A 24,323-nucleotide genomic window follows, 5' to 3' on the forward strand; every position below is an offset into this window, starting at 1 on the left:
AGGATAAGACATCAAATGCCGGAAAATTAACTATGTGTATTTCAGTTCCGATCAACTGTCATTTAGTCATGTTCGTTTTATTATGCATATATTGCACACTGAAATTCAATATTGAAATATCAATTGTTAATACGTGTTTATTTGCTTTGTTAATCTGCAATATGCAAGATTTGTTTTGCTAAACAATGTTCCTATACAATATTTACAAAAATGCATTATCTGTATTTTATAACTTCTGCCAATCTAGGCACTACTCCAGAGTCGTGTCTATTTGTAAATGTCTTGGTTTTGATAGTTATTGTCTTCAGAGAGGTCACTTTTCTCTTTACAGTTATGGTTTCTCTACTCTGTATACAACATTACGATGTACTCCTATCAAACAGAAACATACATTGTGTTTACGTCAAACAACGATAACGCTGTTTTGTATGCAGGTACAAAGCCCCTTCAGAGAATCAATAAAATGTTTATTTTTATTTATAGTAAAAGTTCAATGGTAAGGTAATATTGACATTATAAAACTTAAAAAAAAAATGGATATTAGGATCCCTGAGGAAATTTTAAAAGCCTTCTGTGAGAATGTATTTTAGTGTCAATATTAACTTATCGTAGAACTTTTATCTCTTTCAGAAAACATTCGCTTGCTGAAGTTGCTTCACATAAGTTTTCAATGTTTACTACAAAAAAAATCCGGGAAATTAACAGTTGTGTCTCCCCCTCAAACAAGTAGATCTATTTTTTTAAAATCATTTTGATCGTACAACCTGTTTTAAATGAAAGCTAACTAACAAGTTCTTACTTTCAATGAAAAAAAAATTTCTCACCAATTTTGTAGATAAAAGGGGATTTCCCTCTAAGCCTATCAATATTCGGTGAATACCCCCTATATTATTTTATACGAAACCGTTTTTAGCACCTTACTGCAGTTGTTTAATTAGTTAGTATGAGTGACCTAATTGTGTTCATAAAAAGATACAAGATATTCAATTACTTCGGACAAAAACCATAAAACAAAGCAATCACTGAAAGGGAAAGTACAACTGACATGATTATTTTTCCATTATAATATATAAATAAAATAAATGGATACAAACAGGGAAGTGGAAGGTTTTCTAACACGTCGGAAGATCTTTTAAACCATTGTTGGAAACTGCAATCGTAAGTTAGGCTATTTGACCATTTTGACATTTTGAAAGTTCGATTTTATCCCTACTATTATATCGTAGATCTGACTCAAAGTATGGCAAGTCATCTTTAATTTCCAGGGTGTATTGCTTTGAAATGCCTGTATGCTTCATCAGAAGCATTCACAGTGAATAAAATTGAAAATGGAAATGGGGAATGTGTCAAAGAGACAACAACCCGCAACAACCGACCAAAGAGCAGAAAACAGGCAAAGGTCACCAATGGGTCTTCAATACAGCGAGAAAATCCCGCAACCGGAGGCGTGCTTCAGCTGGCCCCTAAATAAAAATATGTACTAGTTCAGTAATAATGGACGTCATACTAAACTCCGAAATATATAAAAGAAACTAAAATTAAAAATCATACAAGACTAACAAAGGCCAGAGGCTCGGGACTTGGGACAGGAGCAAAAATGCGGCGGGATTAAACATGTTTGTAACAATTCCTGACGTATTCAATTTGTATTACATGAAAAATACAAAACATTCCGGGTATTCATTCTATACAAATGTGCTCTAATTGTAGAACAAATAACAATAATCTTCTTATATCTATATATTATAATTTGTGTCAGTAGAAATAGTATGCAAGAGCGTTATAATAATTTTTTCTTTAGTGTACATTTTTTTTAAAAGTATGAAGGAACTACACTTTGTAAATGTGAATTCATTATAACTAAATATTCAAAATTGTAAAAAAAATAGCTATAAAAGAAGAAATCAGAGAAAGAGAAATAGATGGTGATCCTTATCTTTCCGTGAAATTTATGAATATAATTAATAAGAAATAGTAGGCAAGAGCGTTATAGTACTTTTATTCTTCAGTGTACATTCTTTAAAAGTATGAAGGAACTATATTTTGTAAATGTTAATTCATAAAAACTAGATATTTAAAATTGTAGAACAAATAACAATAAACGAAGAAATCAATGAAAGAGAAATAAAGTGGATAACCTTATCTTTCCATAAAATTTATGAATATAATTAATAGAAGTATTAATCATATATGCTTAAAGTAAAAACTATTTTTACAGTATGATAAAAGCATTAAATTTATAAAAACTCTATATTTTCCGAATTGGTGCCCTGCAAGCCAATATGAAAAATTAACTAACTGCTTGCAGCTATTATCACGTCTGTTCGTAACATTATTGCATGGCAATTCGTCGTTACTCGACAAATAACGGAAAATAGACACAACATTACGTTTTCAATGATAAAAGGCAATGCAGGAAGAATTGATCCATGCAACCCTCTAGGGTAAGAACCTGCTTGTTCTTTACAAAGAATGTCATCAATTGAGTCTGAAATCCGTCTGATGATATCGTTTGCCATTATCTTACTTGGTATGAAAGGTAGTATAATGGCACGTCAGTTGTTACAATCGTTTAGTGCTACTGGTTTTGGCAATTTTAGTATAGTGCTATTATTCAAGCGGTATTTTATCTGAGCTTTCCTCCAGATGCCTTTAAAAATGTTATAGAGCAGGATTTCAGATAAGTCCAGGTCTATTTTAATTCAGATTGTCATTTCGCCTCTCGATCTTTAAAAGTCTGTTAGAGTAATGTATGTATATCGATAGAAATGTGATGTCTGCAACTTGTGTTTTTCGTGAAGAACTTCCTGGGTTAGCCCGAAGCTAATCTCGTGAATACCGAATACTTCACAGTTCATAGTATAGAAATATAGAATAAACAAGTATCACAGTGACTTTGAATTTAAGTAGCGTAACACCAGTCCTAGAGAAGCTGACTGTGTGTTATTTAAAAACAAAACGTAAATCACATTGCGCATATCCTAGCAAACTAATCATGAAGTCCGAAAAGAAAAGTTATTTTGAGGGAACATGACAAGTAATCAATACATTCTCAGATTCATATGAATCTACTACAGTAATACTCTGATGTTCTTATCCTGTTACATTGCTTGTTTCATTGTTTAATGTTATTATGTCAAATGTTGAGTTATTGCTTATTCTTAGATATTAATAGACCCAAAGCCTAACCACATTGGGTAAAACTTGGAAGGAATGATGAAGCAGCGATGATAATTCCCAATGTCTTTCATTTCGAACGATATTTATAGAATAACTTATCGAAGAATTCAAATATAGAAAAATATTCAACGAGTGACCGAGGAACGCATTAATTGACGAATGTGCCTAGGGAAAGAGTTAATTATCAGTGTTGGTTCAATTTCATGTGTGAAATTATCGGTTTTTATTTGACTGGGAAATCACAGTAATTCATTGCAATCAATTTAATAAATGTTTTAAACCGTAATGCCAAATTTTTATTTTCCTGTATAAAAACTTAAAAGTTAAAATCCACAGAAATGTTGATCAGGATACTAGCTGTCTGTCTGCATGGCACACATTGAATCCGATTAATAATTACACTTGCATCTTAGGAAATTGAAGCAAACTTGCCAAATATTAAGAATGTAAAGGTATTTACAATGTCCATACTTCCTCAGTTCGTTCTTACCACCTTAAACGACGGCAACACAATGAATGAAATAAATGAATATTCTTACCATTTCATTTTAATTGTTAAAGTTTCTTTTGCTCTTAATCCTAAAAGCCAAATCTTTTCGACTTTTGCAGTAGCTATATATACGAGAGATTTACAACCATACATAAAATTAGTTGACTTGAATAAAAAAAAAAAGGGTAACACAGAGACTACTCCCGACCGGCAGTATGACCTGTAATTATGAGGCATCCCTACGCCTGTGTAAAATGTATAAATTCATATAAATTCCCATTGGAATTGGTCATATAACCTTTGCACTACTGTTTATAAAAGTTCTATATTAACGTACTGCATAAATGGCCTTATTGTTTTCTCATCTAAGGTTCACAGACTTCATGTAACATATTGGATTAACGTATTGCCTAACTTGTTTAGTCCTTAACACGCATGAGATAAACACCCAAGAATGTTAAAGAATTCTATTTTATTAATAAACAGCGGTTAAAACATATGATGACAATTCTTTTTATAGCAATTGAAATTCGGTAGTTTTGTTTTTAAACTGTAAAAGACAAAATTATCATTTTGGAAAAGATGTGGTCTGACTGTTTTTAACACCAATTCCAATATTTTGATTGGTTGATGTTTGAGTCTTGGTACGATAGTCATACTACAGTTTTATGACTGTAAGCCATGGTGTATAAATCCACAATGGCTTCAATTAATAAAACCAAAAACAAGCCAACAGCGCTTTAGCTGCTATTCCTAATTTCAAATTCACATTAAGACCTTCAATCCATGGGTGTTGAAAGGTACATGAAAGCTCATATGTATTTTCATAGGACTTGCAAGAATCTAATGTATAAAAATTTGTTTTATGTGTTTGTTATTTAAATCATGGACTGTTTTGATCACAAATGCGGTGTCCTCTCTACGTTGAAATTCCGTAATCTAATAAAAACTTCTTAATCTTTATCACATATATAATTTTGGTTTCGATTAAAATGTCCTTAATATCTTATAATTTTTGGATTTATGTTAAAATTCGCAAAATCATACAAAGTTGCAATTTTGACTAGTAATGTATTTTTAGGCATTTTAATTTGGTTATATATATATAAACAAGCTATAATTTTGATCAATGCGCACAGTATGTACATGAATGGAGCTGTAATAGTAGACCTTTTTTAAGTACAGATTGACTTTTTTTTATAATGGATCTAGTATGAAATAAATTATTTGAAATAGGCCTTACCTTTTTGTGAAACCTTATTTGAATAATATGAAAAAAAATCCGCTGCTTATTTATCATATTCTATTTGTTTTGCTCGAACATTGTTTTCAATATAATGGAATTTTACGCGACTGTCACACACAAGTGGCAGGTTTAGATAGCTATAAAACCAGGTTTAATTCCTTTTTTTTCTACATAAGGAAATGCCAGTACTAAGTCTCTTTTGTCGTTAAGTTGTGTTCTAAACTTACCCTCATTGTCAATTTCTAGGTGTAAATATAGAAATAAGAAGATGTTGTATGATTGCCAATGAGACAACTCTACACCACAGTCAATTTATGAGGTCGACTTAACCATAGCTGAGGTATCACTAATTTTATTAACAGTTAGATTGAATTAATACATTCAACAAAGTCACCAAACTTTTCTAACTTATTCAGAGCACATCTTCTGTAAAGCGGAACGTGAAGTTGAGGAATAGTCGGATTTCTAACATGGATGCTGGATAAAGCTGGTAAAGCAATTGTTCTCGAAAGGCGGAAATGGGTCATCATCACACCTTAGTCAATAAGACACGTAATTGAAATTCAAAATATTCTATCAATTAAAATTTTAATTTCAATCATTAACGTGCATACAAATGTACTAATCAAATATCAGATAACACGACAAAACTAATTCCTCCAAAGGTTTATTATCCCGTTGCCCTTTATATATGTTACATAAATGTTAAGTTTTTCTTAGTTGACATTATCATGATGTTTTTAGTAATATTTTTATACCTAGTAATGGTATCTATTTACCCGAGAGGTGAAATCTTTGGTCTAAATTAAGATACTCGCAGCAATTTAAAAACGTACTCTCGAACAGCGTTTTATGAATGTTATCTATGACAAAGCAGCCCACAACGTTGACGTAAGTACTGTAAAGTACAGAAATGCTTTTAAGTGAGATCACAAAATTACGTACATTCATAACTTGTATTTATTGGTCATTCCTGGTATCTGTTTTGTGTATTATCTACAAGTTCAACTTAGAGAAAATATCTGAAACGTGCACGCTTCAACAACAACTGAAGCAAATAATGCTACTGAATATCGTTAGATTTCCTATATGCATGACGTTTTAAAATGCCCATAAACATATAATGATTTTCGAATTATATCTACACTCACATGACTCAGTAAATGCTTAAGATACACACAACTTGCAAACATTCAGGCACTAGTTATCAACTATAGTGCCAAAGCTTATGTTAATAGGTTATCTATAGATGATCGATAGCTTTTCACACGAGAGGGAGTTTCTCGTCAGCAATCTCATTAATGGCTTATGACGTCATCGTGTTCTTTCTCTACTCAACTGAGAGGAAAACCCATTCTCAGTCAAGTAGCATGATATGAAAAATTATCACAAAAAATATCGTTAACAAAATTTAAGAACAAAGCGATAAAATCTATTTCTGGGTGCGAAAATCCTAAATGGTCTTGATTAAGCGGCCTTACAGTTATGGTTTCTCTACTCTGTATACAACATTACGATATACTCTTATCAAACAGAAACATACATTTTGTTTTACGTCAAACAACGATAACTCTGTTTTGTATTCAGGTAGAAAGCGCCTTCAGAGAGTCAATCAAATGTTTATTTTTATTTATAGTAAAAGTTCAATGGTAAGGTAATATTGACATAATAAAACTTCCAAACAAAAAGGGAAATTAGGATCCTCGAGTAAATTTTAAGAGCCTTCTGTTAGGATGTGTTTTATTGTCAATATTAACTTATCATTGAACTCTTATCGCTTTCAAAAAACATTCGCTTGCTGAAGTTGCTACACATAAGTTTTCAATGTTTACTACAAAATAAAACCCCGGGAAGTTAACAGTGGTGTCTCCCCTTAAAAACAAGTACGTCTATTCTTTTTAAAATCATCTTGATCGTACAACCTGTTTTAAATGAAAGCTAACTCACTAGTTCTTACTTTCAATTAAAATAAAAAATATCCACCAATTATGTAATCAAAAGGGAATTTCCCTCTAAGCCTAGCAATATTCGGTGAATACCCCTATGGTATTTTATATGAAACGTTTTATAGCACCTATAGTTTTAAACTTCAGTGCAAGTGTTTAATTAGTTAGTATGAGTGACCTAAGTGTGTGTTTATAAAAAAATACAAGATATTCAATTACATCAAACAAATACCATTAAACAAAGCAATCACTGAAAGGGAAATTAAAGTTGACATGATAATTTTTCCATTATATATATAAATATAATAAATGGACACAAATAGGGAAATGCAAAGATTTTTAACGTTCGGAATATCTTTTCAAAAATAGTTGGAAACTGCCATCGTAAGTTAGGCTATTTGACCATTTTGACATTTTGAAAGTTCGATATTGTTCCTACTATTAAATCTTACTCTGACTCAAAGTATGGCAAGCCATCTTCAATTTCCAGAGTGTATTGCTTTGGAATGTTCTACCAGAAGCATTAACAGTGAAATTTGTAACAATTCCTTATGTTTACAATTTGTATTACATGAAAAATAAATAGCAATACAAAAAATTCCGGGTATTATTTCTATACAAATATGCTCTATTATTATTTGTTTCAGTAGAAATAGTAGGCAAGAGCGTTATAGTACTTTTATTCTTCATTGTACATTCTTTAAAAGTATGAAGGAACTACATTTTGTAAATGTGAATTCATTATAAACAAGGTATTAAATAAAACTGGAAATCAACATCAAGTTTAGAAAACCTCCATTTCTCCTTTCCGCTTAATTTCATGATGTTAGTTAGATTATTTTTTTAATTTGATGTTACTTTCATTTTTTTCTTCTTAGTTGATTTTTTCATATTTAACCTATTTATTATGCTTGAACGACATATTGTGCATTATAACTTACCGTAAGAAATAAATTGCAAACACTTGATAGTATGACTAAACCTTTTCTTGTTATTTAAACATGAAAACTGTGGAACTAAGCTTATTCCATGCATGCATGGACGAAGGCAACTAATGTTAACTTAGTCCATACTTGCACGGACTAAGTCTGCTTGAATAATTGAATAATTTCAAATTTCTGTACAAAGTTAGTTTAGCTCATGCATGCATGGACTAAGTCTATTGTGTTAGTCCATGCATGCATGGACTACGTTAACGTTAGTTGCCTTCGTCCGTGCATGCATGGACTAAGTCTATTGTGTTAGTCCATGCATGCATGGACTACGTTAACATAAAAGAGGGACGAAAGATACCAGAGGGACAGTCAAACTCATAGATCGAAAACAAACTGACAACTCCATGGCAAAAAATAAAAAGACAAACAGACAAATAATAGTACAGATGACACAACATAGAAAACTAAAGACTAAGCAACACGAACCCCACCAAAAACTGGGGATGATCTCAGGTGCTCCGGAAGGGTAAGCAGATCCTGCTCCACATGTGGCACCCGTCGTGTTGCTTATGTTATTACAAATCCGGTAAAAAGTCTAATTCGGTAAGTCACATTCGTGAAAAGGGAAGGGTATTGTAGTTACGACATTAGGAACATATCCGATATCATCTGTGAAACGGTTATTCCTTAACGGTCAACCAACTCGTGATGGCGTCCGTAAAATTTACGAAGGGATGATTTCAACTTCACCATTTGGAACTCTTGGCTTAATAGCTTCCTTGTGAGCAGCAATCCTCTATCAAGGAAATCATGATAGGAAACACAAGCCCGGGAATATCGTTTCAATTGGGAGATATATACTCCGTATGCAGGCGCTGCTGGAATGTTGCTACATAGAAATGGAAAGTTCACATAAGTTGCCTTCGTCCATGCATGCATGGAATAAACTTAGTTCCAAAGTATTCATGTTTACATAACATGAAAAGGTTAAGTCATACTATCAAGTGTTTTATTTCTTAAGGTAAGTTATAATGCACAATATGTCTTTAAATCATAATAAATAGGTTGAATTTGAAAAAAATCAACTAAAAGGAAAAAAAATGATATTTACATCAAATTAAAAAATAATCTAACAAACATCATGAAATTAAGCAGTAAGAAGAAATGGAGGTTTTCTAAACTTGATGTTGATTTCCAGTTTTATTTAATACCTTGTTTATAACTAAAAATTCAAAATGGTAAAACAAATAGCAATAAAAGAAAAAATCACAGAAAGAGAAATAGATGGTGATCCTTATCTTTCCGTGAAATTTATGAATATAATTAATAGAAATATATTCATATATGCTTATAGTAAAAAACAATTTTTATAGTATGACGAAAGCATTAAATAAATAAAAACTCCATATTTTCCGAATTGGTGCTCAGCAAGCAAATACTATAAGTTATATGGTTTGCTACTGACCGTCTTCGGATCCATAGAGGGTTAGTAAATCTCATAGAGGTTGAGGCCGAAGGCCGAATCTCCTATGAATTTTACTAACCCTCTATGGTTCGTAGGGGTCAGTAGTGAACCGTATAACGAATTTATCGCACAAGGGACTTTTCCTGTCGCGTTTTGTAGAAAAATAAACAATGAAATACAGCATACATCAATAGATGACGTCATCATTAATAGTAAAGGTGACGTCCTGAACCCCATATAAAATCTACTGACCCCAGACGGATTCATAGGGTCACCACGTGACGGCGTTAAACCAATCATAACGTCATAATTTATCGGAGGTGCGATAATTATAGAATAACTAATCGAAGAATTCAAATATAGAAAAATATTCAACGAGTGACCGAACAACACATTAATTCACGAATGTGCGTAGTGCATGAGTTGATTATCAGTGTTGTTCGGTCACGAGTTTAAATTTTTTTCGATATTTGAATTCTTTAATTAGTTATTCTTTTTATTACATTGACAATGGGCCTTTTAATGGAAATAAAGTAGAAAATGTAAGGAACTATATCTTTTTCTACGCATTCACAATTTGTTTTGATGCAACGTCCTTGACAACGTCTTGACAACACATATTGTTATATGACGTCATAAGAGTGAAATTATCGAGTTAATTTCACATGTTTGTATTTCACTTGGAAATCCTGGTAATTCACTGCAATCCATGTAATAAGAAAAATTAAGTAACTACTTCCAGTTATTTTCACGTCTCTTCGTAACATTATTGAATGGCAATTCGTCGTCACTCGGCAAATGATGGAAAGTACACACAATATTACGTTTTCTATGGAAAAAGGCAATGCAGGAAGAATTGATCCATGCAACCCCTCTAGGATGAGAACCTGCTTGTTCTTTACAAAGGAGTTCATCAATTGAGTCTGCAATTCGTCTGATGATAATGTTTGCCATTTTCCTACTTGGGATGGAAAGTAGTATAATGCCAAGCCAGTTGTAACAATCATTTAATGCTACTTTTGTGGTCATTTTAGTATAGTGCAATTATTCAAGCGGTATTTTATCTGAGCTTTCTTCCAGATGTCTTTAAAGATGATATAGAGCAGGATTGCATATAAGTCCGGGTCTATTTTAATGAGTTCGGTACTCAGATTATCATTTCAAAGGGATTTTTCATTTTTTAAACTTTTAATAAAAGATATCATCTCATGTTTTTCATGTGATTCTATGTTGATTTCTAGTTTATGGTTATTCTCTGCTGTAATAGGGAATTCTGTAGGAGTTGTTATATTTAGTAGCTCCTGGAATTTTTTTTCTATCTTTTCTCTTGTTCAATTTCCTAGCTGTTTTTTACAGAACTATTATACGGTGCTGTGTTTTGCCACCAATAATTTTGAAGATTTTATAGAGGTTGCCTTCATCCCGTTTGCTAGCTGTTTCTACAGCCTTATAAGCAAGACTACCCATGTAAGTTCTTTTGTCGTTACGTACTATTTGGTTGTATTCATGTTAGTATCTTAACTTAAGGCGTTGTGATTTTGCCTCACTTACTTTTTCTTTGTATTTCTTCTAATAATGAGAATATTTTCCCATGTTCCAGGTGTGATCCAATCTTCATGTTTCAGGTTTTGTTTAGGACATCATTGTTTCTGTTTCTTCTTCATCATTTAAGATTTGCAAAAGGTGGTATCTATTTCTAATCAAGGTTGAATATTCCTTTCTTTCTTTAACCTCATTTAACTTTCCTATGTCAAACTTTTTCTAAGATCTTGTGTTCTTTCCATTTGCTCTGAGTTTGAGTTTAATGTCGGCTGCTACCAAGTGATGATCATTTCCAACATCAGCTCCCATTTGACTTTAACTTTCAAGACTTTGATTCATCAGGGATCGTCTCCACATTCTATTTATCACGATGGGATCTAATTGGTTCTTGTCTCGTTGATTAGGAGATAACCATGTCAATTTGTGAATGTTATTATGTAGAAAAATTGTCCCTTTTATTACATAGTCGTTTGTGGTTCATAATTCTGCTTGTCTGTCACCATTTTCATTAACGCAGTAATTGCAAGTACTCTTATATCTGTACTTCGTGACTTTGGTGTTTTTGTTATTTGAATGTGTGCGCTGTATCTATCTGGTGAGTTAAGCCATTTTCAACTGATTTTTATAACTTGTTCTTATTTTGTGCTTTTGCACCACAGTCATAGGTTAGGGAGAGGGTTTGACGAAAACATGTTTAACCTCCGGCACATTATTTATGTGCCTGTCCCAAGTCAGGATCCTGTAATTCATTCGTTGTCGTTTGTTGCTGTTTATCACATTTGTTTTTCGTTTACTGTTTTGTAGATAAATCAGACCGTTAGCTTTCTTGTTTGAATTGTTTTATATTTGTCATTTCGGGATCGTATATAGCTTACTTTATGGTGTGGGTTTTGTTGAAGGCAATATGTGACCTATAGCTGCTAACGTCTATGTCATTTGCTCTCTGGTGGAAAGTTGTCTCGTTTGCTAATGTACCATATCTTCTTATCTTTTTATTTTTGATATAGTATACAATACATGCACTTAATACCTTTATGCTATTTTATAGCCATGATAGTCAGGTTGCTTGATTGAATGGATAATCAATAATAAAGTTTCAAGTGTATTTGGAATATGTCTAGTTGGTTAGAGATTTTTGTTTGAAATCTTACGATGAGGACGACGACGACAACCACAGACGACTCCAAGAGAGACAAAAGCTCATATGGCTCGTGTTAAGATTAAGAGTTCTAATTCTAGTAAGGGATTTCGGCGGAGATTCAAATACAAAATTGGTATCCACAGATATATACAACAATTGGATAGTGTTTGATTTGGTAAGAGAAATCCAGAAATTTCTTTCATTCAAATAATAAAATTAGAAGTAGAAGGTTTAAAATGGTATTACATACTTAACGTTTTGAGAAAGTATACTGTAGTATGCAGACATGATAAAGTCCATGTAATGTCAAAGTATCAACAAAAATCAATCGAATAAAGAAATTAAATAAAAAATGTAAAAGTATCACGTGAGTAAGATTTCATAAACTTCTGCTAAACGCTTCAGAAGCAGTAGATGATACAAAAAAGTGATTGACGGCAATCCCCATCAGTATAAACCACCCGGTTCAAAAGGTATAATTAAATTAAAAAAAATATAAATGTTTCTTATTTCTAAGAACAGTCCACCTTACAATCAGGCAATGAGTGATAAGTCAATGTTTTCAGGTCCACCTGAAATGTTGCACATATTACCAGTATCATGTAAAAGTAAATTTTCAACATTTTATTGTTTATAAATTTTACTGTTGTTGCCAAGGTAACAACTCATAAAAAAAAAACAGTAATGAACTCATTTCAGTTTAAATAAGATCCAATATAGCAAGATTTGGAAATGAAATTGTGAACATGTGTGTAACAGTAGCTATCTTATGTATTTATTCATAGTTTATTACACAATGTTTCATCTATTTCCCAATATATTCTTAGTTTAAAAATTTAGATTATATATGAAATTTGCTTGGAAACCATGGCAATTTGTGTAATTAAAGGCTTTTCATAAAATGGTCATATTGTCTATTTTATTGAAGTAAAAGTAAACTTTTCCAAACAGCTTATCAAACTATGATTGTGTGTTATGATATATATAGAATTGGTGAACTTAAAAAATTAAAATGGAGACCAGCAAATTATAGTTGCCATGGTAACGGAATTCAAATTATTTCCATATTTAATGAATTTGCAAAAATACCAAAAAGTGGCATAATTCATAAGTCTTAAACTTTACTCTCCCTAAAAGCTTTATTAACAACAAAAAAAGGATGATATCAAAATGTTATGGTGATTGTAGATCTTTGACGTTTTCTTAGAAATCTATCATACGTTTTCTAGACTCGGGGGTTGTTTGGGACTTGTCATATTGTATATCCACTTGTCATTTGCTAAAGACCGTATGTAGACCGCTAGTAGTCTTTCATTTGGTAATTTTATATTTGAGGGATAGCCTCATAGCCGATATGTTTCTTCTTATTTACATATTTGTGAAATTTTGCAACATGACAGACAGCATTCAAGTTAAAGCACCAAAAGCAGCCATAAATTACATTAAAGTATATCAAGAAAATAGAAGGCAGTTTGTCTCAGCAATGACGTACGCCCACGTATATTTCATTCCTTTACCCTGAATAAATTTTATTTAAACAATCATCTCTTATAGGGCGTTTGTTGCTTCAGTCCTTCCATGTTCATGTATTCATTGAAACAAAGCTAACCGATGTAACGTTAACGTTAATAAACGCTCTTTTGTTTTATAGTTTCTCTTTTACTATTGTAAATTTAATCATTTTCGTTCATTATGATTTCTTGCATAACTATTACATTATTTAGTGTTTATGTAAAGTAAAAATGTTGATCCAGGAGCATAATGATATCTTGATTGAGTGCTTACATCGTTAATAGAAATATATTATTTCAGGAATTGTACATTGGAAAACAATAGAATAAAAGTATGTAAGCTTTTTAAAAAATATGTCCCGGTCAAAATTTGTTGGCGAGAAAAAGAAAGCTCTTTGTTTGTCTTATGAAATGTATAGGATTGAAGTAATACTTAAAGGTATACATATGCTTGTTATATACAAAATAAAAAGACATTGGTAATATATGAAATGACAAATACAGAGCATATATGCATAGACAAGGAAAAGCCATAAAGGTTATACAATATTTTGGAAAATATGAGAACCAAACATCATTAAAGCACCTTGCAATTGTTCCGGATAGGTGTACTGCCTGGCACAAATCATTTTACGATAAGTTCGTACATAAATGATTTAAGGTTATTATAAGATTGAATAGTTATATTATATAATGAAGATTCTATACTGTATGAAATATTGCTTTTCAGGTTAGGGTTTCCTTTAAACTGATGGGGGAGCCGAGATTATCAGCCTCTTTCTTGACACTATCCATAGCTTCTCTGCTTTATGTAATTGGTTTTTCGACTCATTCCTTCATTAAGATTGAGAAAAAGGAAGTCCACATACACAGCGGGTTATGGAAACGATGTGTTTCATATGATAATATAACAGTATGTATGGACATAGAAAATTATGCGGATAAAGGTTTGTTTTTCTATTATTCATCTTCCTTATAGGTTTCTACAATTTATCGATACACGAAAAAAAAAAACAACAAAAAACAAAAAAAACATTGACATAAATTATAGAGGTAGGGCCAATTTTACCAGAATTTATTTCACACTTGAGCCATTTAAAAAAACATTCTTCAGTATTTACTATAATTCACAGTATCATGGCTCAATATGAGAACATTAAGGTTCTCAATTGGCCAGCTCGTCAAATTATAAACAACACGGAGATACATTGTAGCCCTAAACCGCATTTTAACAGTGTTTAGCAATTGTTGAGTATTTTATCGAAAACATGTTATGAAAGACATTCTTAACCAGCACAAAAGTTACGTTGGAAGCTTTGGAATGCCTTTCAGATACAAAAAAAATATTGTTGGTTATCAACGTCCTTCGATGCCAAAATTTACAAAACATGTAAAATTAGCAATTTTTGCAGCAAAATGCCTTCAATAGGACAATGTTGCCACGAAATTCTTTTTTACTATATTTTCAAACTCCCAAATTCTGATCCATATAAAAGGATTGGTAAAACCATTTCATTAGATAAGTCGAGATAACTCTCAATTGACAAATTGTTTTGTCTACAATTTTTTAATACACTTTACATAGTTTTTTTTTCTTGTTCCTTGCGATATTTTTTAATTGATAATAAACGTATCACTTCTATAAAATAAAATACATAAAGATTTGTATTCATTTTTCCATTTCAATATCAATTAAAAGTAAACTTGAAATTTTCGCTGGCATTCTGCAACTTGAAAAAATCAGAACTTTGGATTTGTTTGTGATTGTCTTCACTTTTACACAATATTCATAAAAGGCGTTAAATATGTACATTATATCAGAGCTTATTTTTTGCTAATAAAACTGTATCCTCCGCATATAATTGTAAATTAATTTCAAAAATACTTATAGTTCTTTTTCTATATCTTGTGATATTGATTCTAAGTCAGTTGAGATCTTTTGTTTTTTAAAAAATTTGAAGTTCATTCAGAAAAATAGAAAACAAAGCAGGTGAAAGGTTGTCCACTTGCCGTACCTCCACTCCACAAAGGAACAGATAGATTTTTCAGCCTGAAGTTTGACATATTCATACGTATTTTGAAATACATGAAAAAGTTTTCCATTTACATAATTCTGTAATAAATTGGACAGAATTAACTTTCACTGTAAAGAGTCAACGCTTTTTTGAAGTCGATAAAAGCACAATGTAACTTTTCTTTCTAAGTTTCATTAATTCGAATGAAGAATGTATATTTATGATAAAAATGTGTTTAGTCGTAGAATAGTTCCTCCTTAAACCTGCTTGATTTTCATTTAGAATATAGCCGCATCGGTGGTCTCATACGCGTGGTATCGTGTTCACTCCTAGTGCGGGAGGTCATGGGTTCGAGCCCCGGCCAGGTCAAACCAAAGACTTTAGAATTGGTATTTGCTAATTCTTCGCTAAGCACGCGACATTAAGGAGTAATAGCAAAACTGGTCGACTTGGAGTTCTCAATAATGTGTACGGGTAGGGTGGCATGTCTTCCTCCGGACTGTTACCTTGTGACAAGGATAACACTATAGGTCACGTCTATATACTTGGTCGGGACACAAAACTGAATAAAACTATTAACAGTTTCAGAGAAGATATTTGTAAAAGTTAACGACGACGGACGCCAAGTGATGAGAAAAGCTCACTTGGCCCTTTGGGCCAGGTGAACTATAAAAAAATAATTATTTTTACAGCTTATGACGAGTTTGATAGACTTTTGGAATCTTCTGTCTCTCTTTTACAAGTCTTGGAGACGAATGATGTAGTCTTTAATTATCATGACAATCCATTTTGATCTTTAAAATCATTCACAAAAGAAAACCAGCTTACGTTTTTAGAATGTAACTTTATTTTAAAATAATTAACATTTTTTCATAGCAATACACTAATTTAAGTATGATTAAAAACTTATTAAGCACAAAACCTTTTTAATTGGTAGAGAACGGAGCCAGGGTGTGAATGTGAAGGGGGCTAAAGAGAATAGGAGCAAAAGTGACTTGGGCGATTGGTCCAGATTTTCAAAGTTGCAAGCTCATAATATTTATTTCTTAATAAGCCCTGTTTTGAGTGCTGATCCAGGATAAATGGGAGGGTAGAATTATTTTTTTTTCTCAAACATAAGATAAGGATCACATTAAATATTAGTATTTCATAAAGACATTGGGCAAAGTCCAGTACAAATTGGTTTGGTCTAGTAAATAAAGTGACATGCATAAGTGACGCTAGAGAATGACGCTGTACAAATGTACATCATTCAAATCTTCTTGACATGACGAACAGGAATATATATGGTTTAGGGTCGGGGATATCTATATACATGTATATAGACCGTTTACAAGTTCTCCAAACTAGAGGCTCTAAAGAGCATGTGTAGCTCACCTTGGTCTATGTGCATACTAAACAAAGGACACAGATGGATTCATGACAAAATTGTGTTTTGGTGATGGTGATGGTGATGTGTTTGTAGATCTTACTTTACTGAACATTCTTGCTGACAATTGTCTCATTGTATTCTATTTATAAGGAAGTTGGCCCAGTAGTTACAGAGAAAAATATATGGTAAAAATGAAAATTGTTTAAAATTGACTATAAAAGCCAATAACTCCTTAAGGCATGTTAAGGGGTCAATTGACAATTTTGATCATGTTGACTTATTTGTAGGTCTTACTTTGCTGAACATTATTGCTGTTTACAGTTTATCTCTATCTATCATAATATTTAAGATAATAACAAAAAGCTGCAAAATTTTCTCAAAATTACCAATTCAGGGGCAGCAACCCAACAACGGGTTGCCTGATTGGTCTGAAAATTTCAAGGTGGATAGATTTTGACCTAGTGAACAATTTTATCTTTGTCAGATTTGTTCTAAATGCTTTGGTTTCAGAGCTATGAGCCAAAAACTGTATTTTACCCTATGTACTATATTTAGCCATGTCGGCCATCTTGGTTTGCAGGCGGGGTCATCGGACACATTTTTGAAACAACATTTTTTGTAGATACCCTAATGATGATTGTGGACAAGTTTGGTTAAATTTGTCTCAGTAGTTTCAGAGGAGAAGATTTTTGTAAAAGATTGCAAAAATTTATGAAAAATTGTTAAAAATTGACTATAAATGGCAATAACTCCTAGAAGGCATTTCAATTTCAATATTTATCAAATGAGCACAATTTGCTGTTCGTTTGTCATAGTTTCGTAGTTTTGAGTTTTCCCTCGGACAGTTCGAATTTTATTTCAATATTTCTCAAACGATCACAATTTGCAGTCCGCTTGTCGTAGTTTCGTTAAATGAACGTATTTTCGTCATATTTGATATAACTTTTAATCAAAAACTTTCGACAATTTCGATTAAAAAGATAGAACTTTATTCATAGAAATGTTTTCACGAGAAACAGGTGCTTCCTTTACGATGAACTGCGCATGCGCAAAAAGTTTTCTAATGAATTTAAAGACACTAAAACGTAAAATACGAAATAATTAAGTATCAAACTAAACGAGAGAGACAAATATCATGAATATAGTTCTTATTTAGCAAATTTAATTAAAAAAATTATAATTTCCTGCCTTTTTTAAACACGAACCAATCCGTAGATGAGTCCGGATTCATTCTGAATTGATTATCCACTTGTCACTTCCCGTTTTCATTTAATTTGGAAATTGAAAGTAAACGTGATCTATTCATGATAAATTTACAATTTAAAGTAATTAGCATTGTTCCAATAAGGAGTTGTACAAATCCTTGGTTCCAACTTTATAGAATTAATTCTAAATATCGCTTTAAAATGTTTTTAAGGATAACAAGGATAATGAGTATGAATAATGCAGTTACAAGTTCATTTATGCTGTGATTCCTGGTTTAAAAAAATGGATCCCATCTTTTGCTGATTAGGAATGTACCCTGAAACTAACTGAAGTGAAATTGTGAACTAGATTTCTAGATTGTATATCCTAATCTTCGTATTAAAGTGCCACATCAGTCAAATCATGCAGTAACTGCCTAGTATGCCTATAAGTCCTTCAAAGTCTGACAAAGATGTATAGATAGTAATATACATCTTAGGTCCCTTGCTGCTACCCAAATAAGGTTGATTTTCATCCTGCCCAAAAGTGACTAAAGCCCTCAAAATCCTAGCTTAAACCCTGCTAGAGGGGTCAACTGACCATTTTGGTCATGTTGACCTATTTGTAGATCTTACTTTGCTGAACAGTATTGCTGTTTACAGTTTATCTTTATCTGTAATAATATTCAAGATAGTAACCAAAAAAAAAAAAACGGCAAAATTTCCTAAAAAATTCCTAATTCAGGGGCAGCAACCCAACAACGGGTTGTCAGATTCATCTCAAAATTTCAGGGCAGATAGATCTTGACCTGATAAACAATTAAACCCCATGTCAGATTTGCTCTTAATGCTTTGGTTTCAGAGAAATAAGCCAAAATCTACATTTTACCCTTATGTTCTATTTTTAGCCACGGTGGCCATCTTTGTTGGTTGGCCGGGTCACCGGACTAATTTTTTAAACTAGATACCCCAATGATGTTTGTGGCCAAGTTTGGTTAAATTTGGCCCAGTAGTTTCAGAGGAGAAGACTTTGTAAAAGTTAACGACTACGGACGACGACAGACGCCAAGTGATGAGAAAAGCTCACTTGGCCCTATGGGCCAGGTGAGCAAAAAAGGGGGGTGATCCCCAGGAACTTGGCCTTTATTTGATTTGATTTGTTTTTTTGTCCCATACAAGAATATATTTTAGGGGTGGGGATCTTAGCCGTTGAAAAGGCACAATATCAAATTGTAAAGGGGGGTGGTGATGACCCCCAGGGACTCATACTCTCTTTTATTTGATTTGTTTTATTGTCCTGAAGACAGTGTGCATGTGTGTCTATTACCAAATCATATCACTTACTGTTTTCAAGTTATCAGTCATTTGAATATTTAAAAAAATAAAATCCCATATGGTTCTATAGTAAACCCCTCCCTTCTTAAGCCCCCTCAAAATACCCCTAAATAAACCCCAATGTACAAACAAAAGATTGATGCCTCCCCTAGACATGCTAGACATGTTATTGTTAGTCTATCATTTTATCTGTTTATTCTGTATGAAACCTTAAGTAAATCTGACACCTGCATCATATTATCTTCGTGTAGATGGATTTACCGTCTATGATAGAAATGGTGCAATGGAAGGTTTTCCATCCATTAGATAACGAATGAAATGGACGGAATTACCATCCACTGATTGGAGACTGGGGGAAAAAAACACAAAATGGGCTGCCGATCGGGGCCGATCACAGTGTTCAATTAATTGTCTTCGGTATTAAATTAATATCTACACAAAATATGTCTATAAAGGAGCATTTAAATGGCTTGGAATCTATCTGGATTTATTATTTCAATGAAATTAGTCGAATATACAAACCATCTATCATCGTAGCATCATGCGACCATAACGCCATATTTGTTGTTGCTGTACAAAAGTCACGTGATCAAAACAAGTCGTAGCGTAATTCCGAAACAATGACGGAAAACTCTGTAAAATATCCGAAAAAGAATTTATCTGTGTTGTGTGGACAAAACACTGTTGAACAAAATGTGAAATGTTTCTTGTGGATGGATTTAACATCCTAATTAAAGGATGATTTTCCATCATGGACCTGTTAAACGTAAAAACTAACGGCCTGATTTATGACAAAGTAATTAAAAGAAAACAATTGATTATGAAAAAGGCTCTGTATTTATTATGAAAATGTCAGTAAAGAAACGGGAGGCACGATTTAAAGGATTAATACGTTTTACAGTTTGCACCAGTTGTTTTTGTAATTTTGTAAATGAAGCTTACTGGTCTAAAAAAAAATGAACACAAATTTATGTATTTTTTGCTTAAAACTTGTACTTTCAGATTGGTTTAAAATTTGTAGAGGTATGATAATACTTGGATTTATTTCTATCTTATCATCGACAGTTTGTGTTGCATTGAGATTGTTTAAGCTACCTGAAAATAAAATATTACGAATTTGTTCTATCGTGGCTACTTTTTCGACTGGTAAGTATGAGCTATGTTTTGAATCCACTATACTTGATTGCCGAACACTTCCCATCAATTTTTAAGTGAATTTAAGACCCTAAATTGCATCCAAGATCCTCTGAAAATGCCGAATTTTAGAAGACAAACTTCTTATCCACTAGAAAATAAAAATTCTAATAAACAAAAAAAGCACACCGTTCGGGTCAACAAAACCAAAGCAGAACAGTCAACAGTCAAAACTGTCAAAAGAGAACTTAGATTTAGTGCAATGACATTATTATAGTACAAATGCATATTTATACAATTAAAAGGTGTCAAACAAGCATGTATACATTGGTAATGGTTTGATGGTACCCTCGAACAAAATAAAAGTTCATCAATATCAGTACATATTGTGTGGTATCAATGGGAAGTATGATAGCGATGTCAAGGACACAACGCATAATTCTGTAATCATGTAAACGGATAAAGACTAGAACAATTGTTTTGGAAAAATAGTTTGGTTCTTTTTCCTTTTCGAGGAGGATGGTAAAAAAAACCATTAACTGTTCTTCTCAAAAGTTCAAAGGCCTCAATGATTTGTTACAATAGATTTAAAGTGTATCATTTTATAGATAAATAGGAAAGTGAGCCAATCTGGACGCCATGCCCAACTTACAATATCACATTCCCATGTTCAGTGAAATGCTGGAAGTACAAGATAAGTGGTAGTAGTAGTAAAGACGTCCGTAACTTTTCCTCATGGTACAACACGTGGTAGTAAAATAGCGTTCATCAGTAAAAAAAAACAATAAATATAACGTTTGAAAGTATGAAAGCTACAAAAAATTGCTACAACCAATCTAAACTACACTTAATCTGACCGAAATTCAACCTTGGTTTTTATACTGATGCATGGGAGATACATAATTTAGACTGAACAAAATATATCAATAAGTATCAATTAAATCACACCAGTAATAAACAATGTAATATTTCCGTACTAAGGTAAGTTGTTTGAAGTAACAATGAATTAAATGTTTTCTATATGATGTTGTCTTTGGAATCCTTGTGAGTTGTACGTCTTACATTGTTCATGATATTTTGACTTTATCTCTATGGTTCAATATTGAGATTTCTACATACAATGCAGTATGACCTTTATATCATTAAGTACAGAATTACAATGTGCTGAATTACTACTAAGTATTTGGCTACAATATGATAGTCCACAATCGCGACCAAAATCAATTTTTTTAGGAGCAGATTATACTTTTAATTTTTATACGTGCAATGTATCCAGCGCATAAAATTAGTCGAAACTATTTTTTTCCTGATGATGTTTTTCTTATGTCCTTTTTCTCAAGGATTGTATCAACAATGAAGCTGTGTAATGGTTTGCATGCATGATGGTATATATGTGCAGCTCATTGGATTTGAAAATATCGTCCGTGATGACTATTTTGCTTGTCATACAGTTTGGTTTTTATTTGCTTTTAACCCTAACAACTCCAACACATGTATATTTTTCTTCAGTTGCATACCTTGCTGAGCCAATGACTACACAAGGATTTCACTTTCAAAAGGAAAGCAGTTGAGATATGTTATATTGAAGTTGTCACTTTGGCAATTCTCAAATTAGGATAGTTTACTTTAATACTTTAGTTATTTTCCTTATTGAAAGTCTTAACATTATTCTTGCTCCAATCATTTTGTCGGATAGTCTAGGTGGAAATATTAGCTACCTACAAACGTACGATGAATACTTTAACATATGTTTTATAAAAAACGTCACCATCTGTAGTAAAATGTAGTTTAACATTTGTAAAATATGTGAACAAATTACCGAAAAGGCAAAATAAATTGTTAATTTAATATTCACAGATATTTATTACATTTGACGTTGAAAGACGTAACAATTAAAAAACAAACCAAAAATAAGCACAAGTGATGACTTTTTTCTCTATCAAAAGACTGTAAAATCTTATCTGATTCATTTGTCTCTTTCAGTGGCGTTTATTCTAACAGGACTGGTTCTATATGTAAAAAATAAAGATGACATTACAGATGGAGAATTGTTCGATTATGGTTTCTCATTTGCATTATGCATACTTGGGATGTGTTTTGCTGCTTTGGTAGGCATCATCCTGATTTTTGACCTCGTAATGACAAAAAAGAACATTCAAAGTCGCGTTGGTGTTGAGAAAAAATAAGATAAGAACAGAAGACTATTAGAAAATATTTAGACTTAGCAAGAGAATTGTGAAATTGACAGTGCTTCTTTAATGCTTTAATGCTTCTTTTTAGCGAATACAGATCTCACATAAAAAACGTATAATTTATACACTGGTAACTTCAAATTTCTATCTTTGTATCTGTATAGTTTTCGTTTGAGAAAAAACTAGCACCAATGAAAGTAATGAGATAACTTATAAAGAATTTTTCATATTAACTTTGTTCGTTTACATTTGTGTCAACCATGGAAATATATCTATGTTCGAATACAAATACTGACTTAAAGTCATATGAAACTTCAAATTAAAAAAAAGTTACATATGTTTTATATACTTGAATGGCTAACTTTTACTATAAAACAAGTAAACGTGAACTTTCTTGTAAAAGAAAATCCTTTATATAATCAAAATCTTCATGTACTGCTAATGAATTATTGTCTTCCCGTACACTCATTCAACAATATTTTCCTGTATGCATTGACCTCAACTACGAATACGAAACCTCTAGTTAGAACTGCGGCCACCGCACAGCGCAAGTGAGAGGGGAAATCCGTGATGAATGATTATTAACAAACGTGCACTGGAAAGTGAATAGTAATAACTGATTTTTAAAGCACAATTTTAATACAACAAATCATTTAACAACTGTTAAAGAAAAGTTTAATTAACAAATGGGAACGCATTGAAAATAAAAATATAGGATGGCTCTATCATCCATTTATTTGTCACTTGCCCCACTTGCTCTGTGTTGATTGTTTATCAACGTGACGATCCGGTAAGCTTCGGCAACAAACTCGAAAGTTAATCAGCTTGCGATCAACAATCACTGAATGAAATATTATTTGTCGATAATACGTTATAGATTCGTAATAAATATAAAAAAGACATTCATACGGGACTTAGTTTAATATATATATGCATGCATTGGTTCAATAATTCTGATCACATTAAAATTATAAGAAATTCATTTCATCTGACTTTAAAAACGACGTCAAAACAGAATGTTATTTTATTCTTTAAATCTTAAGTTGTCACTGTATTATAACATTATAATATAGAATTGTGAATAAACCAGACGAATACACATTTGTCCTGACAAAAATGAAAACAATCAACCCTTAAACACAATTCTTTCCTTTGATATTAACTCTTAGTTGATACACGTGTATAACCATCCAAATATGCCGAACAAACTGGTTATGGTTACCTAAACATATTCATATAAGATGAATGTAAGCTTATATAAAGATGAGGAGATGTGGTATGATTGGCAACGATACAACTATCCATCATAGTTAAAACGAAGTGGCTATAAGCAATTATAGACAACCGTACGGTTTCAACAATATGAAAAACCCATACCGCATAGTCTGCCATAAAAGGCCCGACATGAAAAATGTGAAATAATTCCAACGAGAAAACTACCGCCCTAGTTTATAATAAAACAAATTAAAAAAAATATTTTTGTCAACACTGGCTTGCTCTGTTTGATGGGATGAAGGAATGACAAACGAACAATATGTATGAATTGAAAACTGTCATCTATTATTAAAATGACGAAGAATCAACAAAATGATAAACATGGTATAATTAAATCAATGAATCATATTAATAAACAAC

General features: G+C 32.1%; 1 long non-coding RNA gene across 2 annotated transcripts; it reads left to right on the forward strand.

Annotated features, from left to right (window-relative positions):
• The first annotated feature begins 1,015 nt into the window (after positions 1 to 1,015).
• Positions 1,016 to 22,921, forward strand: LOC127723972 (uncharacterized). Of its 2 annotated transcripts, XR_007992288.1 has the most exons (5): positions 1,016 to 1,158; positions 5,163 to 5,256; positions 14,187 to 14,403; positions 20,365 to 20,508; positions 22,480 to 22,921. It is a non-coding gene; the product is annotated as an uncharacterized LOC127723972 (long non-coding RNA). The 2 variants fall into 2 exon arrangements; XR_007992287.1 differs by lacking the exon at positions 5,163 to 5,256 and having other exon boundaries at positions 1,019 to 1,158.
• Positions 22,922 to 24,323: the final 1,402 nt, after the last annotated feature.

The sequence above is a fragment of the Mytilus californianus genome, unplaced genomic scaffold (genome assembly GCF_021869535.1).
Source record: "Mytilus californianus isolate M0D057914Y unplaced genomic scaffold, xbMytCali1.0.p SCAF_14, whole genome shotgun sequence".
Lineage (NCBI taxonomy): Eukaryota > Metazoa > Mollusca > Bivalvia > Mytilida > Mytilidae > Mytilus > Mytilus californianus.